This window comes from Eschrichtius robustus, chromosome 9 (genome assembly GCF_028021215.1).
Source record: "Eschrichtius robustus isolate mEscRob2 chromosome 9, mEscRob2.pri, whole genome shotgun sequence".
Lineage (NCBI taxonomy): Eukaryota > Metazoa > Chordata > Mammalia > Artiodactyla > Eschrichtiidae > Eschrichtius > Eschrichtius robustus.
This window is the reverse complement of record NC_090832.1, coordinates 74,295,686-74,321,861: the sequence shown is the minus strand read 5'-3', so window position 1 is coordinate 74,321,861 and position 26,176 is coordinate 74,295,686.

Here is a 26,176-nt window from a genome sequence, read left to right as displayed (position 1 = left end):
GGTATGCGTTTGCTCACGCAACCTCACCAAACCTCTCAGCCCCAAGAGTGTCCACCCTTATGTCTCAATCAGCTCTGGGTCTAGATATGGTCAATCCAGGTGGCATCACAGCCCCTGAACGAATTTTGTAAAAATTTCTCTCTCTTTCACTGTCTTTGTTTCACGGGTTTTTAAAAGTAATTGATTTTTATAATGGGGTTTTGCTGCTTTTCAGTGCTGTGTTTATGACGCTTTACACCCACTTGACTCACTTACAGAGAGATTTCAATACATAGGTTTTATGATTCTTACTAGTCAGATATATTCTTGGGCGGTGAATAGGGGGTGTTGGGTCCCGTTCACTGAGCAAGGAGTAGGTCTTGTCTATTACATATTGGGTTTATGGAACGGTATCTGAGCTAATTTGAAACCCTGGTTTTATGCATCACCCCACCTCACCTTTCCCGTTAAGCAGCCATAGTGTGTTTTCTAAACGTGTGACTCTCTTCTGTTTTGTAATTCAGTTCAAGTGTAGCGGTTTTTACATTCCCTCTATAAGTGATATCTTATGATAAGTTTTTTTTTTTTCTGTGTGACTTATTTCACGTAGAATCGTCGTACCTAAATCCACTCATCATGCTGCTACTAGCCTTATGACGTTGATTTCATGGCTGAGTGATATTCCATTGTACATAAGGACCACAACTTCTTTATCCATTTTTCTCTTTCCTGGGATATTTAAGGTGTAACGAAGTGGAGGTTCTTTTCAACAGAGCAGACCTAAACATTGGGGTGCCTGTGTCTTGCTGATTTTTAGTTTTCCCAGTTTATACACCCATGAGTGGAAGTGTCCTATGCTCTCTAAGCTGAGTTTTTTAGATATTTCAGGACACACCGTACACCTCTCCAGAGTGGCTGTTGGCAATTTACATCCCGCCCATCAGCGTAGCAAGGCTCCTGTTTCTCCATGGCCTGTCCTGCATTTCTGGTTTTGACACTTTATTCAGCATTGCCCTTTTGACCGATGGGAAGCGAGACTTCTTTGTAGCGCTGATTTGCCTTTCCAGGTTGCTTGGTTGGCCAAAAAGGGCGTATGCGTTTTTTCCTGAATATATTCAGGAAAAAACGCATACGCCCTTTTTGGCCATGGGCATCATTGTCGAGGATTTGCCGCTTTTCCTGTGCTTTAAAGGCGATTCGAATCTCCCTCCTGAAATCTGTTTCCTGCAATTCTGCCTTGCTTTCAAATCCTCTTCGTTGCCTTCCCTCAATATATTTGTGGACGAGAGTTATCATTTATTACTCTGCAGGTTTGTGAATTGCAGTGCCCCTGAGCTCCATTTTTCAACTCGCTTTCTTGGGAGCTGGCCGCAAAAGCGCAGGATTGCTTCAGGCCCTATTCTGCTTCCGGGCAGCAGGCTGAGCCTGTGGTTAATTCTTCTTTCTGATGGTAAAATAGAGTGACCTGTGCCAGTCCCAAAACCTAGAGTTAGTCTCTCATTGGTTCCCCCTCTTCCCGTTCATCCTCAGGACAAATTGCAACCTGTACGGAACAGGAGGTTAAAGGTGCTGATTCTCCAAGGAGAGAGATTGCTAGGAAAGCTGCTGGAATGGCGAACCCGAGCACAAGGAGATGAGAAATGAGGTGCGTTTTAGAAACCTTTCCCGATCACACGGTGTACCATCTTCTGGGTTTCTCATGCATGTTTTCGATGTAGGAAGATGCCCTTGAACCTGGAGATTTGGGACCCACGGGATGGGTACCACGCAGTATTACTTTAAAGGGTCTGCGTTTGCTCACCCAACCTCTCCAAACCTCTCAGCCCCAAGAGTGTCCACCCTTATGTCTCAATCAGCTGTGGGTCTAGATATGGTCAATCCTAGTGGCATCACAGCCTCTGAACGAATTTTGTAAGAATTTCTCTCTCTTTCACTGTCTTTGTTTCACGGGATTTTAAAAGTAATTGATTTTTATAAGGGGGTTTAGCTGCTTTTCAGTGCTGTGTTTATGACGCTTTACACCCACTTGACTCACTTACAGAGAGATTTCAATACATCGGTTTTACGATTCGTACTAGTCAGATATATTCTTGGGCGGTGAATAGGGGGTGTTGGGTCCCGTTCACTGAGCAAGGAGTAGGTCTTGTCTATTACATATTGGGTTTATGGAACGGTATCTGAGCTAATTTGCAACCCTCGTTTTATGCATCACCCCACCTCACCTTTCCCGTTAAGCAGCCATAGTGTGTTTTCTAAACGTGTGACTCTCTTCTGTTTTGTAATTCAGTTCAAGTGTAGCGGTTTTTACATTCCCTCTATAAGTGATATCTTATGATAAGTTTTTTTTTTTTCTGTGTGACTTATTTCACGTAGAATCGTCGTACCTAAATCCACTCATCATGGTGCTACGAGCCTTATGACGTAGATTTCATGGCTGAGTGATATTCCATTGTACATAAGGACCACAACTTCTTTATCCATTTTTCTCTTTCCTGGGATATTTAAGGTGTAACGAAGTGGAGCTTCTTGTCAACAGAGCAGACCTAAACATTGGGGTGCCTGTGTCTTGCTGATTTTTAGTTTTCCCAATTTATACGCCCATGAGTGGAAGTGCCCTATGCTCTCTAAGCTGAGTTTTTTAGATGTTTCAAGACACACCGTACACCTCTCCAGAGTGGCTGTTGGCAATTTACATCCCGCCCATCAGCGTAGCAAGGCTCCCATTTCTCCATGGCCTGTCCTGCATTTCTGGTTTTGACACTTTATTCAGCATGGCCCTTTTGACCGATGGGAAGCGAGACTTCTTTGTAGCGCTGATTTGCCTTTCCAGGTTGCTTGGTTGGCCAAAAAGGGCGTATGCGTTTTTTCCTGAATATATTCAGGAAAAAACGCATACGCCCTTTTTGGCCAAGGGCATCATTGTCCAGGTTTTGCCGCTTTTCCTGTGCTTTAAAGGCGATTCGTATCTCCCTCCTGAAATCTGTTTCCTGCAATTCTGCCTTGCTTTCAAATCCTCTTCGTTGCCTTCCCTCAATATATCTGTGGACGACAGTTATCATTTATAACTCTGCAGGTTTGTGAATTGCAGTGCCCCTGAGCTCCATTTTTCAACTCGCTTTCTTGGGAGCTGGCCGAAAAAGCGCAGGATTGTTTAAGGCTCTATTCTGGTTCCGTGGGGCAGGCTGAGCCTGTGCTTAATTCTTCTTCCTGATGGGAAATTAGAGTGACCTATACCTGTCCAAACACCTACAGCTAGCCTCTCATGGGTTCCCCCTCTTCCCATTCATCCTCAGGACAAACTGCAACCTGTACGAAACAGGAGGTTAAAAGTGCTGATTCTCCAAGTGGGGAGATTGTTAGTAAAGCGGCTGGAATGGCGAACCCGAGCACAAGGAGATGAGAAATGAGGTGCGTTTTAGAAAGCTTTCCCGATCACACGGTGTACCATCTTCTGGGTTCTTCATGCATGTTTTCGATGTTGGAAGATGCCCTTGAACCTGGAGATTTGGGACCCATGGGATGGGTACCACGCAGTATTACTTGAAAGGGTATGCGTTTGCTCACGCAACCTCACCAAACCTCTCAGCCCCAAGAGTGTCCACCCTTATGTCTCAATCAGCTCTGGGTCTAGATATGGTCAATCCAGGTGGCATCACAGCCCCTGAACGAATTTTGTAAGAATTTCTCTCTCTTTCACTGTCTTTGTTTCACGGGTTTTTAAAAGTAATTGATTTTTATAATGGGGTTTTGCTGCTTTTCAGTGCTGTGTTTATGACGCTTTACACCCACTTGACTCACTTACAGAGAGATTTCAATACATAGGTTTTATGATTCTTACTAGTCAGATATATTCTTGGGCAGTGAATAGGGGGTGTTGGGTCCCGTTCACTGAGCAAGGAGTAGGTCTTGTCTATTACATATTGGGTTTATGGAACGGTATCTGAGCTAATTTGAAACCCTGGTTTTATGCATCACCCCACCTCACCTTTCCCGTTAAGCAGCCATAGTGTGTTTTCTAAACGTGTGACTCTCTTCTGTTTTGTAATTCAGTTCAAGTGTAGCGGTTTTTACATTCCCTCTATAAGTGATATCTTATGATAAGTTTTTTTTTTTTTTCTGTGTGACTTATTTCACGTAGAATCGTCGTACCTAAATCCACTCATCATGCTGCTACTAGCCTTATGACGTTGATTTCATGGCTGAGTGATATTCCATTGTACATATGGACCACAACTTCTTTATCCATTTTTCTCTTACCTGGGATATTTAAGGTGTAACGAAGTGGAGCTTCTTGTCTACAGAGCAGCCCTAAACTTTGGGGTGCCTGTGTCTTGCTGATTTTTAGTTTTCCCAATTTATATGCCCATGAGTGGAAGTGCCCTATGCTCTCTAAGCTGAGTTTTTTAGATGTTTCAAGACACACCGGACACCTCTCCAGAGTGGCTGTTGGCAATTTACATCCTGCCCATCAGCATAGCAAGGCTCCCGTTTCTCCATGGCCTGTCCTGCATTTCTGGTTTTGACACTTTATTCAGCATGGCCCTTTTGACCGATGGGAAGCGAGACTTCTTTGTAGCGCTGATTTGCCTTTCCAGGTTGCTTGGTTGGCCAAAAAGGGCTTATGCGTTTTCTCCTGAATATATTCAGGTAAAAACGTATACGCCCTTTTTGGCCAAGGGCATCATTGTCGAGGTTTTGCCGCTTTTCCTGTGCTTTAAAGGCGATTCGAATCTCCCTCCTGAAATCTGTTTCCTGCAATTCTGCCTTGCTTTCAAATCCTCTTCGTTGCCTTCCCTCAATATATTTGTGGACGAGACTTATCATTTATACCTCCGCAGGTTTGTGAATTGCAGTGCCCCTGAGCTCCATTTTTCAACTCGCTCTCTTGGGAGCTGGCCGCAAAAGCGCAGGATTGCTTCAGGCCCTATTCTGCTTCCGGGCGGCAGGCTGAGCCTGTGGTTAATTCTTCTTTCTGATGGTAAAATAGAGTGACCTGTGCCAGTCCCAAAACCTAGAGTTAGTCTCTCATTGGTTCCCCCTCTTCCCGTTCATCCTCAGGACAAATTGCAACCTGTACGGAACAGGAGGTTAAAGGTGCTGATTCTCCAAGGAGAGAGATTGCTAGGAAAGCTGCTGGAATGGCGAACCCGAGCACAAGGAGATGAGAAATGAGGTGCGTTTTAGAAACCTTTCCCGATCACACGGTGTACCATCTTCTGGGTTTCTCATGCCTGTTTTCGATGTAGGAAGATGCCCTTGAACCTGGAGATTTGGGACCCACGGGATGGGTACCACGCAGTATTACTTTAAAGGGTCTGCGTTTGCTCACCCAACCTCTCCAAACCTCTCAGCCCCAAGAGTGTCCACCCTTATGTCTCAATCAGCTGTGGGTCTAGATATGGTCAATCCTAGTGGCATCACAGCCTCTGAACGAATTTTGTAAGAATTTCTCTCTCTTTCACTGTCTTTGCTTCACGGGTTTTTAAAAGTAATTGATTTTTATAATGGGGTTTAGCTGCTTTTCACTGCTGTGTTTATGCCGCTTTACACCCACTTGAGTCACTTACAGAGAGATATCAACACATAGGTTTTAAGATTCTTACTATTCAGATATATTCTTGGGCGGTGAATAGGGGGTGTTGAGTCCCGTTCACTGAGCAAGGAGTAGGTCTTGTCTATTACATATTGGGTTTCTGTAACGGTATCTGAGCTAATTTGCAACCCTGGTTTTATGCATCACCCCACCTCACCTTTCCCGTTAAGCAGCCATAGTGTGTTTTCTAAACGTGTGACTCTCTTCTGTTTTGTAATTCAGTTCAAGTGTAGCGGTTTTTACATTCCCTCTATAAGTGATATCTTATGATATGTTTTTTTTTCTGTGTGACTTATTTCACGTAGAATCGTCGTACCTAAATCCACTCATCATGGTGCTACGAGCCTTATGACGTAGATTTCATGGCTGAGTGATATTCCATTGTACATAAGGACCACACCTTCTTTATGCATTTTTCTCTTTCCTGGGATATTTAAGGTGTATCGAAGTGGAGCTTCTTGTCAACAGAGCAGCCCTAAACTTTGGGGTGCCTGTGTCTTGCTGATTTTTAGTTTTCCCAATTTATACGCCCATGAGTGGTAGTGCCCTATGCTCTCTAAGCTGAGTTTTTTAGATGTTTCAAGACACACCATACACCTCTCCAGAGTGGCTGTTGGCAATTTACATCCCGCCCATCAGCGTATCAAGGCTCCCGTTTCTCCATGGCCTGTCCTGCATTTCTGGTTTTGACACTTTATTCAGCATGGCCCTTTTGACCGATGGGAAGCGAGACTTCTTAATAGCGCTGATTTGCCTTTCCAGGTTGCTTGGTTGGCCAAAAAGGGCGTATGCGTTTTTTCCTGAATATATTCAGGAAAAAACGCATACGCCCTTTTTGGCCAAGGGCATCATTGTCGAGGTTTTGCCGCTTTTCCTGTGCTTTAAAGGCGATTCGAATCTCCCTCCTGAAATCTGTTTCCTGCAATTCTGCCTTGCTTTCAAATCCCCTTCGTTGCCTTCCCTCAATATATTTGTGGACGAGAGTTATCATTTATAACTCTGCAGGTTTGTGAATTGCAGTGCCTCTGAGCTCCATTTTTCAACTCGCTTTCTTGGGAGCTGGCCGCAAAAGCGAAGGATTGCTTCAGGCCCTATTCTGCTTCCGGGCGGCAGGCTGAGCCTGTGGTTAATTCTTCTTTCTGATGGGAAAATAGAGTGACCTGTGCCTGTCCCAAGACCTAGAGCTAGTCTCTCATTGGTTCCCCCTCTTCCCGTTCCTCCTCAGGACAAATTGCAACCTGTACGGAACAGGAGGTTAAAGGTGCTGATTCTCCAAGGAGGGAGATTGCTAGGAAAGCGGATGGAATGGCGAACCCGAGCACAAGGAGATGAGAAATGAGGTGCGTTTTAGAAACCTTTCCCGATCACACAGTGTACCATCTTCTGGGTTTCTCATGAATGTTTTCGATGTAGGAAGGTGGCCTTGAACCTGGAGATTTGGGACCCATGGGATGGGTACCACGCAGTATTTCTTTCAAGGGCCTGCGTTTGTTCACCCAACCTCACCAAACCTCTCAGCCCCAAAAGTGTCCACCCTTATGTCTCAATCAGCTGTGGGTCTAGATATGGTCAACCCAGGTGGCATCACAGCCCCTGAACGAATTTTGTAAGAATTTCTCTCTCTTTCACTGTCTTTGCTTCACGGGTTTTTAAAAGTAATTGATTTTTATAATGGGGTTTAGCTGCTTTTCACTGCTGTGTTTATGCCGCTTTACACCCACTTGAGTCACTTACAGAGAGATATCAACACATAGGTTTTAAGATTATTACTAGTCAGATATATTCTTGGGCGGTGAAAAGGGGGTGTTGAGTCCCGTTCACTGAGCAAGGAGTAGGTCTTGTCTATTACATATTGGGTTTATGGAACGGTATCTGAGCTAATTTGAAACCCTGGTTTTATGCATCACCCCACCTCACCTTTCCCGTTAAGCAGCCATAGTGTGTTTTCTAAACGTGTGACTCTCTTCTGTTTTGTAATTCAGTTCAAGTGTAGCGGTTTTTACATTCCCTCTATAAGTGATATCTTATGATAAGTTTTTTTTTTTTCTGTGTGACTTATTTCACGTAGAATCGTCGTACCTAAATCCACTCATCATGGTGCTACGAGCCTTATGACGTAGATTTCATGGCTGAGTGATATTCCATTGTACATAAGGACCACACCTTCTTTATGCATTTTTCTCTTTCCTGGGATATTTAAGGTGTATCGAAGTGGAGCTTCTTGTCAACAGAGCAGCCCTAAACTTTGGGGTGCCTGTGTCTTGCTGATTTTTAGTTTTCCCAATTTATACGCCCATGAGTGGAAGTGCCCTATGCTCTCTAAGCTGAGTTTTTTAGATGTTTCAAGACACACCATACACCTCTCCAGAGTGGCTGTTGGCAATTTACATCCCGCCCATCAGCGTATCAAGGCTCCCGTTTCTCCATGGCCTGTCCTGCATTTCTGGTTTTGACACTTTATTCAGCATGGCCCTTTTGACCGATGGGAAGCGAGACTTCTTAATAGCGCTGATTTGCCTTTCCAGGTTGCTTGGTTGGCCAAAAAGGGCGTATGCGTCTTTTCCTGAATATATTCAGGAAAAAACGCATACGCCCTTTTTGGCCAAGGGCATCATTGTCGAGGTTTTGCCGCTTTTCCTGTGCTTTAAAGGCGATTCGAATCTCCCTCCTGAAATCTGTTTCCTGCAATTCTGCCTTGCTTTCAAATCCTCTTCGTTGCCTTCCCTCAATATATTTGTGGACGAGAGTTATCATTTATAACTCTGCAGGTTTGTGAATTGCAGTGCCCCTGAGCTCCATTTTTCAACTTGCTTTCTTGGGAGCTGGCCGCAAAAGCACAGGATTGCTTCAGGCCCTATTCTGCTTCCGGGCGGCAGGCTGAGCCTGTGGTTAATTCTTCCTTCTGATGGGAAAATAGAGTGACATGTGCCTGTCCCAAGACCTAGAGCTAGTCTCTCATTTGTTCCCCCTCTTCCCGTTCATCCTCAGGACAAATTGCAACCTGTACGGAACAGGAGGTTAAAGGTGCTGATTCTCCAAGGAGGGAGATTGCTAGGAAAGAGGCTGGAATGGCGAACCCGAGCACAAGGAGATGAGAAATGAGGTGCGTTTTAGAAACCTTTCCCGATCACACGGTGTACCATCTTCTGGGTTTCTCATGCATGTTTTCGATGTAGGAAGGTGCCCTTGAACCTGGAGATTTGGGACCCATGGGATTGGTACCACGCAGTGTTACTTTCAAGGGTCTGAGTTTGCTCACCCAGCCTCACCAAACCTCTCAGCCCCAAAAGTGTCCACCCTTATGTCTCAATCAGCTGTGGGTCTAGATATGGTCAATCCATGTGGCATTACAGCCCCTGAACGAATTTTGTAAGAATTTCTCTCTCTTTCACTGTCTTTGCTTCACGGGTTTTTAAAAGTAATTGATTTTTATAATGGGGTTTAGCTGCTTTTCACTGCTGTGTTTATGCCGCTTTACACCCATTTGAGTCACTTACAGAGAGATATCAACACATAGGTTTTAAGATTCTTACTAGTCAGATATATTCTTGGGCGGTGAATAGGGGGTGTTGAGTCCCGTTCACTGAGCAAGGAGTAGGTCTTGTCTATTACATATTGGGTTTATGGAACGGTATCTGAGCTAATTTGAAACCCTGGTTTTATGCATCACCCCACCTCACCTTTCCCGTTAAGCAGCCATAGTGTGTTTTCTAAACGTGTGACTCTCTTCTGTTTTGTAATTCAGTTCAAGTGTAGCGGTTTTTACATTCCCTCTATAAGTGATATCTTATGATAAGTTTTTTTTTTTTTCTGTGTGACTTATTTCACGTAGAATCGTCGTACCTAAATCCACTCATCATGCTGCTACTAGCCTTATGACGTTGATTTCATGGCTGAGTGATATTCCATTGTACATAAGGACCACAACTTCTTTATCCATTTTTCTCTTTCCTGGGATATTTAAGGTGTAACGAAGTGGAGGTTCTTTTCAACAGAGCAGACCTAAACATTGGGGTGCCTGTGTCTTGCTGATTTTTAGTTTTCCCAGTTTATACGCCCATGAGTGGAAGTGTCCTATGCTCTCTAAGCTGAGTTTTTTAGATATTTCAGGACACACCGTACACCTCTCCAGAGTGGCTGTTGGCAATTTACTTCCCGCCCATCAGCGTAGCAAGGCTCCTGTTTCTCCATGGCCTGTCCTGCATTTCTGGTTTTGACACTTTATTCAGCATTGCCCTTTTGACCGATGGGAAGCGAGACTTCTTTGTAGCGCTGATTTGCCTTTCCAGGTTGCTTGGTTGGCCAAAAAGGGCGTATGCGTTTTTTCCTGAATATATTCAGGAAAAAACGCATACGCCCTTTTTGGCCATGGGCATCATTGTCGAGGATTTGCCGCTTTTCCTGTGCTTTAAAGGCGATTCGAATCTCCCTCCTGAAATCTGTTTCCTGCAATTCTGCCTTGCTTTCAAATCCTCTTCGTTGCCTTCCCTCAATATATTTGTGGACGAGAGTTATCATTTATTACTCTGCAGGTTTGTGAATTGCAGTGCCCCTGAGCTCCATTTTTCAACTCGCTTTCTTGGGAGCTGGCCGCAAAAGCGCAGGATTGCTTCAGGCCCTATTCTGCTTCCGGGCGGCAGGCTGAGCCTGTGGTTAATTCTTCTTTCTGATGGTAAAATAGAGTGACCTGTGCCAGTCCCAAAACCTAGAGTTAGTCTCTCATTGGTTCCCCCTCTTTCCGTTCATCCTCAGGACAAATTGCAACCTGTACGGAACAGGAGGTTAAAGGTGCTGATTCTCCAAGGAGAGAGATTGCTAGGAAAGCTGCTGGAATGGCGAACCCGAGCACAAGGAGATGAGAAATGAGGTGCGTTTTAGAAACCTTTCCCGATCACACGGTGTACCATCTTCTGGGTTTCTCATGCATGTTTTCGATGTAGGAAGATGCCCTTGAACCTGGAGATTTGGGACCCACGGGATGGGTACCACGCAGTATTAATTTCAAGGGTCTGCGTTTGCTCACCCAACCTCTCCAAACCTCTCAGCCCCAAGAGTGTCCACCCTTATGTCTCAATCAGCTGTGGGTCTAGATATGGTCAATCCTAGTGGCATCACAGCCTCTGAACGAATTTTGTAAGAATTTCTCTCTCTTTCACTGTCTTTGTTTCACGGGATTTTAAAAGTAATTGATTTTTATAAGGGGGTTTAGCTGCTTTTCAGTGCTGTGTTTATGACGCTTTACACCCACTTGACGCACTTACAGAGAGATTTCAATACATCGGTTTTACGATTCGTACTAGTCAGATATATTCTTGGGCGGTGAATAGGGGGTGTTGGGTCCCGTTCACTGAGCAAGGAGTAGGTCTTGTCTATTACATATTGGGTTTATGGAACGGTATCTGAGCTAATTTGCAACCCTCGTTTTATGCATCACCCCACCTCACCTTTCCCGTTAAGCAGCCATAGTGTGTTTTCTAAACGTGTGACTCTCTTCTGTTTTGTAATTCAGTTCAAGTGTAGCGGTTTTTACATTCCCTCTATAAGTGATATCTTATGATAAGTTTTTTTTTTTTCTGTGTGACTTATTTCACGTAGAATCGTCGTACCTAAATCCACTCATCATGGTGCTACGAGCCTTATGACGTAGATTTCATGGCTGAGTGATATTCCATTGTACATAAGGACCACAACTTCTTTATCCATTTTTCTCTTTCCTGGGATATTTAAGGTGTAACGAAGTGGAGCTTCTTGTCAACAGAGCAGACCTAAACATTGGGGTGCCTGTGTCTTGCTGATTTTTAGTTTTCCCAATTTATACGCCCATGAGTGGAAGTGCCCTATGCTCTCTAAGCTGAGTTTTTTAGATGTTTCAAGACACACCGTACACCTCTCCAGAGTGGCTGTTGGCAATTTACATCCCGCCCATCAGCGTAGCAAGGCTCCCGTTTCTCCATGGCCTGTCCTGCATTTCTGGTTTTGACACTTTATTCAGCATGGCCCATTTGACCGATGGGAAGCGAGACTTCTTTGTAGCGCTGATTTGCCTTTCCAGGTTGCTTGGTTGGCCAAAAAGGGCGTATGCGTTTTTTCCTGAATATATTCAGGAAAAAACGCATACGCCCTTTTTGGCCAAGGGCATCATTGTCCAGGTTTTGCCGCTTTTCCTGTGCTTTAAAGGCGATTCGTATCTCCCTCCTGAAATCTGTTTCCTGCAATTCTGCATTGCTTTCAAATCCTCTTCGTTGCCTTCCCTCAATATATCTGTGGACGACAGTTATCATTTATAACTCTGCAGGTTTGTGAATTGCAGTGCCCCTGAGCTCCATTTTTCAACTCGCTTTCTTGGGAGCTGGCCGAAAAAGCGCAGGATTGTTTAAGGCCCTATTCTGGTTCCGTGGGGCAGGCTGAGCCTGTGCTTAATTCTTCTTCCTGATGGGAAATTAGAGTGACCTATACCTGTCCAAACACCTACAGCTAGCCTCTCATGGGTTCCCCCTCTTCCCATTCATCCTCAGGACAAACTGCAACCTGTACGAAACAGGAGGTTAAAAGTGCTGATTCTCCAAGTGGGGAGATTGTTAGTAAAGCGGCTGGAATGGCGAACCCGAGCACAAGGAGATGAGAAATGAGGTGCGTTTTAGAAAGCTTTCCCGATCACACGGTGTACCATCTTCTGGGTTCTTCATGCATGTTTTCGATGTTGGAAGATGCCCTTGAACCTGGAGATTTGGGACCCATGGGATGGGTACCACGCAGTATTACTTGAAAGGGTATGCGTTTGCTCACGCAACCTCACCAAACCTCTCAGCCCCAAGAGGGTCCACCCTTATGTCTCAATCAGCTCTGGGTCTAGATATGGTCAATCCAGGTGGCATCACAGCCCCTGAACGAATTTTGTAAGAATTTCTCTCTCTTTCACTGTCTTTGCTTCACGGGTTTTTAAAAGTAACTGATTTATATAATGGGGTTTAGCTGCTTTTCACTGCTGTGTTTATGCCGCATTACACCCACTTGAGTCACTTACAGAGAGATATCAACACATAGGTTTTAAGATTCTTACTAGTCAGATATATTCTTGGGCGGTGAATAAGGGGTGTTGAGTCCCGTTCACTGAGCAAGGAGTAGGTCTTGTCTATTACATATTGGGTTTGTGGAACGGTATTTGAGCTAATTTGAAACCCTGGTTTTATGCATCACCCCACCTCACCTTTCCCGTTAAGCAGCCATAGTGTGTTTTCTAAACGTGTGACTCTCTTCTGTTTTGTAATTCAGTTCAAGTGTAGCGGTTTTTACATTCCCTCTATAAGTAATATCTTATGATATGTTTTTTTTTTCTGTGTGACTTATTTCACGTAGAATCGTCGTACCTAAATCCACTCATCATGGTGCTACGAGCCTTATGACGTAGATTTCATGGCTGAGTGATATTCCATTGTACATAAGGACCACACCTTCTTTATCCATTTTTCTCTTTCCTGGGATATTTAAGGTGTAACGAAGTGGAGGTTCTTGTCAACAGAGCAGCCCTAAACTTTGGGGTGCCTGTGTCTTGCTGATTTTTAGTTTTCCCAATTTATACGCCCATGAGTGGAAGTGCCCTATGCTCTCTAAGCTGAGTTTTTTAGATATTTCAAGACACACCGTACACCTCTCCAGAGTGGCTGTTGGCAATTTGCCTCCCGCCCATCAGCGTAGCAAGGCTCCCGTTTCTCCATCGCCTGTCCTGCATTGCTGGTTTTGACACTTTATTCAGCATGGCCCTTTTGACCGATGGGAAGCGAGACTTCTTTGTAGCGCTGATTTGCCTTTCCAGGTGGCTTGGTTGGCCAAAAAGGGCGTATGCGTCTTTTCTTGAATATATTCAGGAAAAAACGCATACGCACTTTTTGGCCAAGGGCATCATTGTCGAGGTTTTGCCGCTTTTCCTGTGCTTTAAAGGCGATTCGAATCTCCCTCCTGAAATCTGTTTCCTGCAATTCTGCCTTGCTTTCAAATCCTCTTCGTTGCCTTCCCTCAATATATTTGTGGACGAGAGTTATCATTTATAACTCTGCAGTTTTGTGAATTGCAGTGCCCCTGAGCTCCATTTTTCAACTTGCTTTCTTGGGAGCTGGCCGCAAAAGCACAGGATTGCTTCAGGCCCTATTCTGCTTCCGGGCGGCAGGCTGAGCCTGTGGTTAATTCTTCTTCCTGATGGGAAAATAGAGTGACATGTGCCTGTCCCAAGACCTAGAGTTAGTCTCTCATTGGTTCCCCCTCTTCCCGTTCATCCTCAGGACCAATTGCAACCTGTACGGAACAGGAGGTTAAAGGTGCCGATTCTCCAATGAGGGAGATTGCTAGGAAAGCGGCTGGAATGGCGAACCCGAGCACAAGGAGATGAGAAATGAGGTGCGTTTTAGAAACCTTTCCCGATCACACGGTGTACCATCTTCTGGGTTTCTCATGCATGTTTTCGATGTAGGAAGGTGCCCTTGAACTTGGAGATTTGGTTCCCATGGGATGGGTACCACGCAGTATTACTTTCAAGGGTCTGAGTTTGCTCACCCAGCCTCACCAAACCTCTCAGCCCCAAAAGTGTCCACCCTTATGTCTCAATCAGCTGTGGGTCTAGATATGGTTAATCCAGGTGGCATTACAGCCCCTGAACGAATTTTGTAAGAATTTCTCTCTCTTTCACTGTCTTTGCTTCACGGGTTTTTAAAAGTAATTGATTTTTATAATGGGGTTTAGCTGCTTTTCACTGCTGTGTTTATGCCGCTTTACACCCACTTGAGTCACTTACAGAGAGATATCAACACATAGGTTTTAAGATTCTTACTAGTCAGATATATTCTGGGGCGGTGAATAGGGGGTGTTGAGTCCCGTTCACTGAGCAAGGAGTAGGTCTTGTCTATTACATATTGGGTTTATGGAACGGTATCTGAGCTAATTTGAAACCCTGGTTTTATGCATCACCCCACCTCACCTTTCCCGTTAAGCAGCCATAGTGTGTTTTCTAAACGTGGGACTCTCTTCTGTTTTGTAATTCAGTTCAAGTGTAGCGGTTTTTACATTCCCTCTATAAGTGATATCTTATGATAAGTGTCTTTTTCTGTGTGACTTATTTCACGTAGAATCGTCGTACCTAAATCCACTCATCATGCTGCTACTAGCCTTATGACGTTGATTTCATGGCTGAGTGATATTCCATTGTACATAAGGACCACAACTTCTTTATCCATTTTTCTCTTTCCTGGGATATTTAAGGTGTAACGAAGTGGAGGTTCTTGTCAACAGAGCAGCCGTAAACATTGGGGTGCCTGTGTCTTGCTGATTTTTAGTTTTCCCAATTTATACGCCCATGAGTGGAAGTGCCCTATGCTCTCTAAGCTGAGTTTTTTAGATGTTTCAAGACACACCGTACACCTCTCCAGAGTGGCTGTTGGCAATTTACATCCCGCCCATCAGCGTAGCAAGGCTCCCATTTCTCCATGGCCTGTCCTGCATTTCTGGTTTTGACACTTTAACAGCATGGCCCTTTTGACCGATGGGAAGCGAGACTTCTTTGTAGCGCTGATTTGCCTTTCCAGGTTGCTTGGTTGGCCAAAAAGGGCGTATGCTTTTTTTTTTTCTGAATATATTCAGGAAAAAAGGCATACGCCCATTTTAGCCAAGGGCATCATTGTCCAGGTTTTGCCGTTTTTCCTGTGCTTTAAAGGCGATTCGAATCTGCCTCCTGAAATCTGTTTCCTGCAATTCTGCCTTGCTTTCAAATCCTCTTCGTTGCCTTCCCTCAATATATTTGTGGACGAGAGTTATCATTTATACCTCTGCAGGTTTGTGAATTGCAGTGCCCCTGAGCTCCATTTTTCAACTCGCTTTCTTGGGAGCTGGCCGCAAAAGCGCAGGATTGCTTCAGGCCCTATTCTGCTTCCGGGCGGCAGGCTGAGCCTGTGGTTAATTCTTCTTCCTGATGGGAAAATAGAGTGACCTGTGCCTGTCCCAAGACCTAGAGCTAGTCTCTCATTGGTTCCCCCTCTTCCCGTTCCTCCTCAGGACAAATTGCAACCTGTACGGAACAGGAGGTTAAAGGTGCTGATTCTCCAAGGAGGGAGATTGCTAGGAAAGCGGCTGGAATGGCGAACCCGAGCACAAGGAGGTGAGAAATGAGGTGCGTTTTAGAAACCTTTCCCGATCACACGGTGTACCATCTTCTGGGTTTCTCATGCATGTTTTCGATGTAGGAAGGTGCCCTTGAACCTGGAGATTTGGTTCCCATGGGATGGGTACCACGCAGTATTACTTTCAAGGGTCTGCGTTTGCTCACCCAACCTCACCAAACCTCTCAGCCCCAAGAGTGTCCACCCTTATGTCTCAATCAGCTGTGGGTCTAGATATGGTCAATCCAGGTGGCATCACAGCCCCTGAACGAATTTTGTAAGAATTTCTCTCTCTTTCACTGTCTTTGCTTCACGGGTTTTTAAAAGTAATTGATTTATATAATGGGGTTTAGCTGCTTTTCACTGCTGTGTTTATGCCGCTTTACACCCACTTGATTCACTTACAGAGAGATATCAACACATAGGTTTTAAGATTCTTACTAGTCAGATATATTCTTGGGTGGTGAATAGGGGGTGTTGAGTCCCGTTCACTGAGCAAGGAGTAGGTCTTGTCTATTACATATTGGGTTTATGGAACGGTATTTGAGCTAATTTGAAACCCTGGTTTGATGCATCACCCCACCTCACCTTTCCCGTTAAGCAGCCATAGTGTGTTTTCTAAACGTGTGACTCTCTTCTGTTTTGTAATTCAGTTCAAGTGTAGCGGTTTTTACATTCCCTCTATAAGTGATATCTTATGATAAGTGTCTTTTTCTGTGTGATTATTTCACTTAGAATCGTCGTACCTAAATCCACTCATCATGCTGCTACTAGCCTTATGACGTTGATTTCATGGCTGAGTGTTATTCCATTGTACATAAGGACCACAACTTCTTTATCCATTTTTCTCTTTCCTGGGATATTTAAGGTGTAACTAAGTGGAGGTTCTTGTCAACAGAGCAGCCGTAAACATTGGGTTGCCTGTGTCTTGCTGATTTTTAATTTTCCCAATTTATACGCCCATGAGTGGAAGTGCCCTATGCTCTCTAAGCTGAGTTTTTTAGATGTTTCAAGACACACCTACACCTCTCCAGAGTGGCTGTTGGCAATTTACATCCCGCCCATCAGCGTAGCAAGGCTCCCGTTTCTCCATGGCCTGTCCTGCATTGCTGGTTTTGACACTTTAACAGCATGGCCCTTTTGACCGATGGGAAGCGAGACTTCTTTGTCGCGCTGATTTGCCTTTCCAGGTTGCTTGGTTGGCCAAAAAGGGCGTATGCGTTTTTTTTTCTGAATATATTCAGGAAAAAACCCATACGCCCTTTTTAGCCAAGGGCATCATTGTCCAGGTTTTGCCGCTTTTCCTGTGCTTTAAAGGCGATTCGAATCTCCCTCCTGAAATCTGTTTCCTGCACTTTTGCCTTGCTTTCAAATCCTCTTCGTTACCTTCCCTCAATATATTTGTGGACGAGAGTTATCATTTATACCTCTGCAGGTTTGTGAATTGCAGTGCCCCTGAACTCCATTTTTCAACTCGCTTTCTTGGGAGCTGGCCGCAAAAGCGCAGGATTGCTTCAGGCCCTATTCTGCTTCCGGGCGGCAGGCTGAGCCTGTGGTTAATTCTTCTTCCTGATGGGAAAATAGAGTGATCTGTGCCTGTCCCAAGACCTAGAGCTAGTCTCTCATTGGTTCCCCCTCTTCCCGTTCATCCTCAGGACAAATTGCAACCTGTACGGAACAGGAGGTTAAAGGTGCTGATTCTCCAAGGAGGGAGATTGCTAGGAAAGCGGCTGGAATGGCGAACCCGAGCATAAGGAGATGAGAAATGAGGTGCGTTTTAGAAACCTTTCCCGATCACACGGTGTATCATCTTCTGGGTTTCTCATGCATGTTTTCGATGTAGGAAGATGCTCTTGAACCTGGAGATTTGGGACCCATGGGATGGGTACCACGCAGTATTACTTTAAAGGGTCTGCCTTTGCTCAACAAACCTCACCAAACCTCTCAGCCCCAAGAGTGTCACCCTTATGTCTCAATCAGCTGTGGGTCTAGATATGGTCAACACACGTGGCATCACAGCCCCTGAACGAATTTTGTAAGAATTTCTCTCTCTTTCACTGTCTTTGTTTCACGGGTTTTTAAAAGTAATTGATTTTTATAATGGGGTTTATCTGCTTTTCACTGTTGTGTTTATGCCGCTTTACACCCACTTGAGTCACTTACAGAGAGATATCAACACATAGGTTTTAAGATTCTTACTAGTCAGATATATTCTTGGGCGGTGAAAAGGGGGTGTTGAGTCCCGTTCACTGAGCAAGGAGTAGGTCCTGTCTATTACATATTGGGTTTATGGAACGGTATCTGAGCTAATTTGAAACCCTGGTTTTATGCATCACCCCACCTCACCTTTCCCGTTAAGCAGCCGTAGTGTGTTTTCTAAACGTGTGACTCTCTTCTGTTTTGTAATTCAGTTCAAGTGTAGCGGTTTTTACATTCCCTCTATAAGTGATATCTTATGATAAGTGTCTTTTTCTGTGTGACTTATTTCACGTAGAATCGTCGTACCTAAATCCACTCATCATGCTTCTACGAGCCTTATGACGTTGATTTCATGGCTGAGTGATATTCCATTGTACATAAGGACCACAACTTCTTTATCCATTTTTCTCTTTCCTGGGATATTTAAGGTGTAACGAAGTGGAGGTTCTTGTCAACAGAGCAGCCGTAAACATTGGGGTGCCTGTGTCTTGCTGATTTTTAGTTTTCCCAATTTATACACCCATGAGTGGAAGTGCCCTATGCTCTCTAAGCTGAGTTTTTTAGATGTTTCAAGACACACCGTACACCTCTCCAGAGTGGCTGTTGGCAATTTACATCCCGCCCATCAGCGTAGCAATGCTCCCATTTCTCCATGGCCTGTCCTGCATTTCTGGTTTTGACACTTTAACAGCATGGCCCTTTTGACCGATGGGAAGCGAGACTTCTTTGTAGCGCTGATTTGCCTTTCCAGGTTGCTTGGTTGGCCAAAAAGGGCGTATGCGTTTTTTCCTGAATATATTCAGGAAAAAACGCATACGCCCTTTTTGGCCATGGGCATCATTTTCGAGGTTTTGCCGCTTTTCCTGTGCTTTAAAGGCGATTCGAATCTCCCTCCTGAAATCTGTTTCCTGCAATTCTGCCTTGCTTTCAAATCCTCTTCGTTGCCTTCCCTCAATATATTTGTGGACGAGAGTTATCATTTATAACTCTGCAGGTTTGTGATTTGCAGTGCCCCTGAGCTCCATTTTTCAACTCGCTTTCTTGGGAGCTGGCCGCAAAAGCGCAGGATTGCTTCAGGCCCTATTCTGCTTCCGGGCGGCAGGCTGAGCCTGTGGTTAATTCTTCTTTCTGATGGGAAAATAGAGTGACCTGTGCCTGTCCCAAGACCTAGAGCTAGTCTCTAATTGGTTCCCCCTCTTCTCGTTCATCCTCAGGACAAATTGCAACCTGTACGGAACAGGAGGTTAAAGGTGCTGATTCTCCAAGGAGGGAGATTGCTAGGAAAGAGGCTGGAATGGCGAACCCGAGCACAAGGAGATGAGAAATGAGGTGCGTTTTAGAAACCTTTCCCGATCACACGGTGTACCATCTTCTGGGTTTCTCATGCATGTTTTCGATGTAGGAAGGTGCCCTTGAACCTGGAGATTTGGGACCCATGGGATGGGTACCACGCAGTATTTCTTTCAAGGGTCTGCGTTTGCTCACCCAGCCTCACCAAACCTCTCAGCCCCAAAAGTGTCCACCCTTAAGTCTCAATCAGCTGTGGGTCTAGATATGGTCAACCCAGGTGGCATCACAGCCCCTGAACGAATTTTGTAAGAATTTCTCTCTCTTTCACTGTCTTTGCCTCACGGGTTTTTAAAAGTAATTGATTTTTATAATGGGGTTTAGCTGCTTTTCACTGCTGTGTTTATGCCGCTTTACACCCACTTGACTCACATACAGAGAGATTTCAATACATAGGTTTTAAGATTCTTACTAGTCAGATATATGCTTGGGCGGTGAATAGGGGGTGTTGGGTCCCGTTCACTGAACAAGGAGTAGGTCTTGTCTCTTACATATTGGGTTTATGGAACGGTATCTGAGCTAATTTGAAACCCTTGTTTTATGCATCACCCCACCTCAACTTTCCGTTAAGCAGCCGTAGTGTGTTTTCTAAACGTGTGACTCTCTTCTGTTTTGTAATTCAGTTCAAGTGTAGCGGTTTTTACATTCCCTCTATAAGTGATATCTTATGATAAGTGTCTTTTTCTGTGTGACTTATTTCACGTAGAATCGTCGTACCTAAATCCACTCATTATGCTGCTACGAGCCTTATGACGTTGATTTCATGGCTGAGTGATATTCCATTGTACATAAGGACCACAACTTCTTTATCCATTTTTCTCTTTCCTGGGATATTTAAGGTGTAACGAAGTGGAGGTTCTTGTCAACAGAGCAGCCGTAAACATTGGGGTGCCTGTGTCTTGCTGATTTTTAGTTTTCCCAATTTATACGCCCATGAGTGGAAGTGCCCTATGCTCTCTAAGCTGAGTTTTTTAGATGTTTCAAGACACACCGTACACCTCTCCAGAGTGGCTGTTGGCAATTTACATCCCGCCCATCAGCGTAGCAAGGCTCCCATTTCTCCATGGCCTGTCCTGCATTTCTGGTTTTGACACTTTAACAGCATGGCCCTTTTGACCGATGGGAAGCGAGACTTCTTTGTAGCGCTGATTTGCCTTTCCAGGTTGCTTGGTTGGCCAAAAAGGGCGTATGCGTTTTTTCCTGAATATATTCAGGAAAAAACGCATACGCCCTTTTTGGCCATGGGCATCATTGTCGAGGTTTTCCCGCTTTTCCTGTGCTTTAAAGGCGATTCGAATCTCCCTCCTGAAATCTGTTTCCTGCAATTCTGCCTTGCTTTGAAATCCTCTTCGTTGCCTTCCCTCAATATATTTGTGGACGATAGTTATCATTTATAACTCTGCAGGTTTGTGAATTGCAGTGCCCCTGAGCTCCATTTTTCAACTCGCTTTCTTGGGAGCTGGCCGCAAAAGCGCCGGATTGCTTCAGGCCCTATTCTGCTTCCGGGCGGCAGGCTGAGCCTGTGGTTAATTCTTCTTTCTGATGGGAAAATAGAGTGACCTGTGCCTGTCCCAAGACCTAGAGCTAGTCTCTCATTGGTTCCCCCTCTTCTCGTTCATCCTCAGGACAAATTGCAACCTGTACGGAACAGGAGATTAAAGGTGCTGATTCTTCAAGGAGGGAGATTGCTAGGAAAGCGGCTGGAATGGCGAACCCGAGCACAAGGAGATGAGAAATGAGGTGCGTTTTAGAAACCTTTCCCGATCACACGGTGTACCATCTTCTGGGTTTCTCATGCATGTTTTCGATGTAGGAAGGTGCCCTTGAACCTGGAGATTTGGGACCCATGGGATGGGTACCACGCAGTATTACTTTAAAGGGTCTGCGTTTGCTCACCCAGCCTCACCAAACCTCTCAGCCCCAAAAGTGTCCACCCTTATGTCTCAATCAGCTGTGGGTCTAGATATGGTCAACCCAGGTGGCATCACAGCCCCTGAACGAATTATGTAAGAATTTCTCTCTCTTTCACTGTCTTTGCTTCACGGGTTTTTAAAAGTAATTGATTTTTATAATGGGGTTTAGCTGCTTTTCACTGCTGTGTTTATGCCGCTTTACACCCACTTGACTCACATACAGAGAGATTTCAATACATAGGTTTTAAGATTCTTACTAGTCAGATATATTCTTGGGCGGTGAATAGGGGGTGTTGGGTCCCGTTCACTGAGCAAGGAGTAGGTCTTGTCTATTACATATTGGGTTTATGGAACGGTACCTGAGCTAATTTGAAACCCTGGTTTTATTCATCACCCCACCTCACCTTTCCCGTTAAGCAGCCATAGTGTGTTTTCTAAACGTGTGACTCTCTTCTATTTTGTAATTCAGTTCAAGTGTAGCGGTTTTTACATTCCCTCTATAAGTGATATATTATGATAAGTTTTTTTTTCTGTGTGACTTATTTCACGTAGAATCGTCGTACCTAAATCCACTCATCATGCTGCTATGAGCCTTATGACGTAGATTTCATGGCTGAGTGATATTCCATTGTACATAAGGACCACAACTTCTTTATCCATTTTTCTCTTTCCTGGGATATTTAAGGTGTAACGAAGTGGAGGTTCTTGTCAACAGAGCAGCTGTAAACATTGGGGTGCCTGTGTCTTGCTGATTTTCAGTTTTCCCAATTTATACGCCCATGAGTGGAAGTGCCCTATGCTCTCTAAGCTGAGTTTTTTAGATGTTTCAAGACACACCGTACACCTCTCCAGAGTGGCTGTTGGCAATTTACATCCCGCCCATCAGCGTAGCAAGGCTCCCATTTCTACATGGCCTGTCCTGCATTTCTGGTTTTGACACTTTAACAGCATGGCCCTTTTGATCGATGGGAAGCGAGGCTTCTTTGTAGCGCTGATTTGCCTTTCCAGGTTGCTTGGTTGGCCAAAAAGGGCGTATGCGTTTTTTCCTGAATATATTCAGGAAAAAACGCATACGCCCTTTTTGGCCATGGGCTTCATTGTCGAGGTTTTGCCGCTTTTCCTGTGCTTTAAAGGCGATTCGAATCTCCCTCCTGAAATCTGTTTCCTGCAATTCTGCCTTGCTTTCAAATCCTCTTCGTTGCCTTCCCTCAATATATTTGTGGACGAGAGTTATCATTTATAACTCTGCAGGTTTGTGAATTGCAGTGCCCCTGAGCTCCATTTTTCAACTCGCTTTCTTGGGAGCTGGCCGCAAAAGCGCAGGATTGCTTCAGGCCCTATTCTGCTTCCGGGCGGCAGGCTGAGCCTGTGGTTAATTCTTCTTTCTGATGGGAAAATAGAGTGACCTGTGCCTGTCCCAAGACCTAGAGCTAGTCTCTCATTGGTTCCCCCTCTTCTCGTTCATCCTCAGGACAAATTGCAACCTGTACAGAACAGGAGGTTAAAGGTGCTGATTCTCCAAGGAGGGAGATTGCTAGGAAAGCGGCTGGAATGGCGAACCCGAGCACAAGGAGATGAGAAATGAGGTGCGTTTTAGAAACCTTTCCTGATCACACGGTGTACCATCTTCTGGGTTTCTCATGCATGTTTTCGATGTAGGAAGGTGCCCTTGAACCTGGAGATTTGGGACCCATGGGATGGGTACCACGCAGTATTACTTTAAAGGGTCTGCATTTTCTCACCCAGCCTCAACAAACCTCTCAGCCCCAAAAGTGTCCACCCTTATGTCTCAATCAGCTGTGGGTCTAGATATGGTCAACCCAGGTGGCATCACAGCCCCTGAACGAATTTTGTAAGAATTTCTCTCTCTTTCACTGTCTTTGCTTCACGGGTTTTTAAGAGTAATTGATTTTTATAATGGGGTTTAGCTGCTTTTCAGTGCTGTGTTTATGACGCTTTACACCCACTTGACTCACATACAGAGAGATTTCAATACATAGGTTTTAAGATTCTTACTAGTCAGATATATTTTTGAGCGGTGAATAGGGGGTCTTGAGTCCCGTTTACTGAGCAAGAGTAGGTCTTGTCTATTACATATTGGGTTTATGGAACGGTATCTGAGCTAATTTGAAACCCCGGTTTTATGCATCACCGCACCTCACCTTTCCCGTTAAGCAGCCATAGTGTGTTTTCTAAACGTGTGACTCTCTTCTGTTTTGTAATTCAGTTCAAGTGTAGCGGTTTTTACATTCCCTCTATAAGTGATATCTTATGATAAGTGTCTTTTTCTGTGTGACTTATTTCACGTAGAATCGTCGTACCTATATCCACTCATCATGCTGCTACGAGCCTTTTGTCGTAGATTTCATGGCTGAGTGATATTCCATTGTACATAAGGACCACAACTTCTTTATCCATTTTTCTCTTTCCTGAGATATTTAAGGTGTAACGAAGTGGAGGTTCTTGTCAACAGAGCAGCCGTAAGCATTGGGGTGCCTGTGTCTTGTTGATTTTTAGTTTTCCCAATTTATACGCCCATGAGTGGAAGTGCCCTATGCTCTCTAAGCTGAGTTTTCTAGATGTTTCAAGACACACCGTACACCTCTCCAGAGTGGCTGTTGGCAATTTACATCCCGCCCATCAGCGTAGCAAGGCTCCCGTTTCTCCATGGCCTGTCCTGCATTGTTGGTTTTGACACTTTATTCAGCATGGCCCTTTTGACCGATGGGAAGCGAGACTTCTTTGTAGCGCTGATTTGCCTTTCCAGGTTGCTTGTTTGGCCAAAAAGGACGTATGCGTTTTTTCCTGAATATATTCAGGAAAAAACGCATACGCCCTTTTTGGCCAAGGGCATCATTGTCGAGCTTTTGCTGCTTTTCCTGTGCTTTAAAGGCGATTCGAATCTCCCTCCTGAAATCTGTTTCCCGCAATTCTGCCTTGCTTTCAAATCCTCTTCGTTGCCTTCCCTCAATATATTTGTGGACGAGAGTTATCATTTATAACTCTGCAGGTTTCTGAATTGCAGTGCCCCTGAGCTCCATTTTTCCACTCGCTTCCTTGGGAGCTGGCCGCAAAAGCGCAGGATTGCTTCAGGCCCTATTCTGCTTCCGGGTGGCTGGCTGAGCCTGTGGTTAATTCTTCTTCCTGATGGGAAAATAGAGTGACCTGCGCCTCTCCCAACAACTAGAGCTAGTCTCTCATTTGTTCCCCCTCTTCCCGTTCATCCTCAGGACAAATTGCAACCTGTACGGAACAGGAGGTTAAAGGTGCTGATTCTCCAAGATGGGAGATTGCTAGGAAAGCGGCTGGAATGGCGAACCCGAGCACAAGGAGGTGAGAAATGAGGTGCGTTTTAGAAACCTTTCCCGATTACACGGTGTACCATCTTCTGGGTTTCTCATGCATGTTTTCGATGTAGGAAGGTGCTCTTGAACCTGGAGATTTGGGACCCACGGGATGGGTACCACGCAGTATTGCTTTAAAGGGTCTGCGTTTGCTCACCCAACCTCACCAAACCTCTTAGCCGCAAGAGTGTCCACCCTTATGTCTCAATCAGCTGTGGGTCTAGATATGGTCAACCCAGGTGGCATCACAGCCCCAGAACGAATTTTGTAAGAATTTCTCTGTCTTTCACTGTCTTTGTTTCACGGGTTTTTAAAAGTAATTGGTTTTTTATAATGGGGTTTAGCTGCTTTTCAGTGCTGTGTTTTTGACGCTTTACACCCGCTTGACTCACTTACAGAGAGATTTCAATACATAGGTTTTAAGATTCTTACTAGTCAGATATATTCTTGGGCGGTGAATAGGGGGTGTTGAGTCCCGTTCAGTGAGCAAGGAGTAGGTCTTGTCTATTACATATTGGGTTTATGGAACGGTATCTGAGCTAATTTGAAACCCTCGTTTTATGCATCTCCCCACCTCACCTTTCCCGTTAAGCAGCCTTAGTGTGTTTTCTAAACGTGTGACTCTCTTCTGTTTTGTAATTCAGTTCAAGTGTAGCGGTTTTTACATTCTCTCTATAAGGGATATCTTATGATAAGTGTCTTTTTCTGTGTGACTTATTTCACGTAGAATCGTCATACCTAAATCCACTCATCATGCTTCACCGAGCCTTATGACATTGATTTCATGGCTGAGTGATATTCCATTGTACATAAGGACCACAACGTATTTATCCATTTTTCTCTTTCCTGGGATATTTAAGGTGTAACGAAGTGGAGGTTCTTGTCAACAGAGCAGCCGTAAACATTGGGGTGCCTGTGTCTTGCTGATTTTTATTTATCCCAATTTATACACCCATGAGTGGAAGTGCACTATGCTCTCAAAGCTGAGTTTTTTAGATGTTTCAAGACACACCGTACACCTCTCCAGAGTGGCTGTTGGCAATTTACATCCCGCCCATCAGCGTAGCAAGGTTCCCATTTCTCCATGGCCCGTCCTGCATTTCTGGTTTTGACACTTTAACAGCATTGCCCTTTTGACCGATGGGAAGCGAGACTTCTTTGTAGCGCTGATTTGCCTTTCCAGGTTGCTTGGTTGGCCAAAAAGGGCGTATGCGTTTTTTCCTGAATATATTCAGGAAAAAACGCATACGCCCTTTTTGGCCAAGGGCATCATTGTCGAGGTTTTGCCGCTTTTCCTGTGCTTTAAAGGCGATTCGAATCTCCCTCCTGAAATCTGTTTCCTGCAATTCTGCCTTGCTTTCAAATCCTCTTCGTTGCCTTCCCTCAGTATATTTGTGGACGAGAGTTATCATTTATAACTCTGCATGTTTGTGAATTGCAGTGCCCCTGAGCTCCATTTTTCAACTCGCTTTCTTTGGAGCTGGCCGCAAATGCACAGGATTGCTTCAGGCCCTATTCTGCTTCCGGGCGGCAGGCTGAGCCTGTGGTTAATTCTTCTTTCTGATGGAAGAATAGAGTGACCTGTGCCTGTCCCAACACCTAGAGCTAGTCTCTCATTGGTTCCCCCTCTTCCCGTTCATCCTCAGGACAAATTGCAAC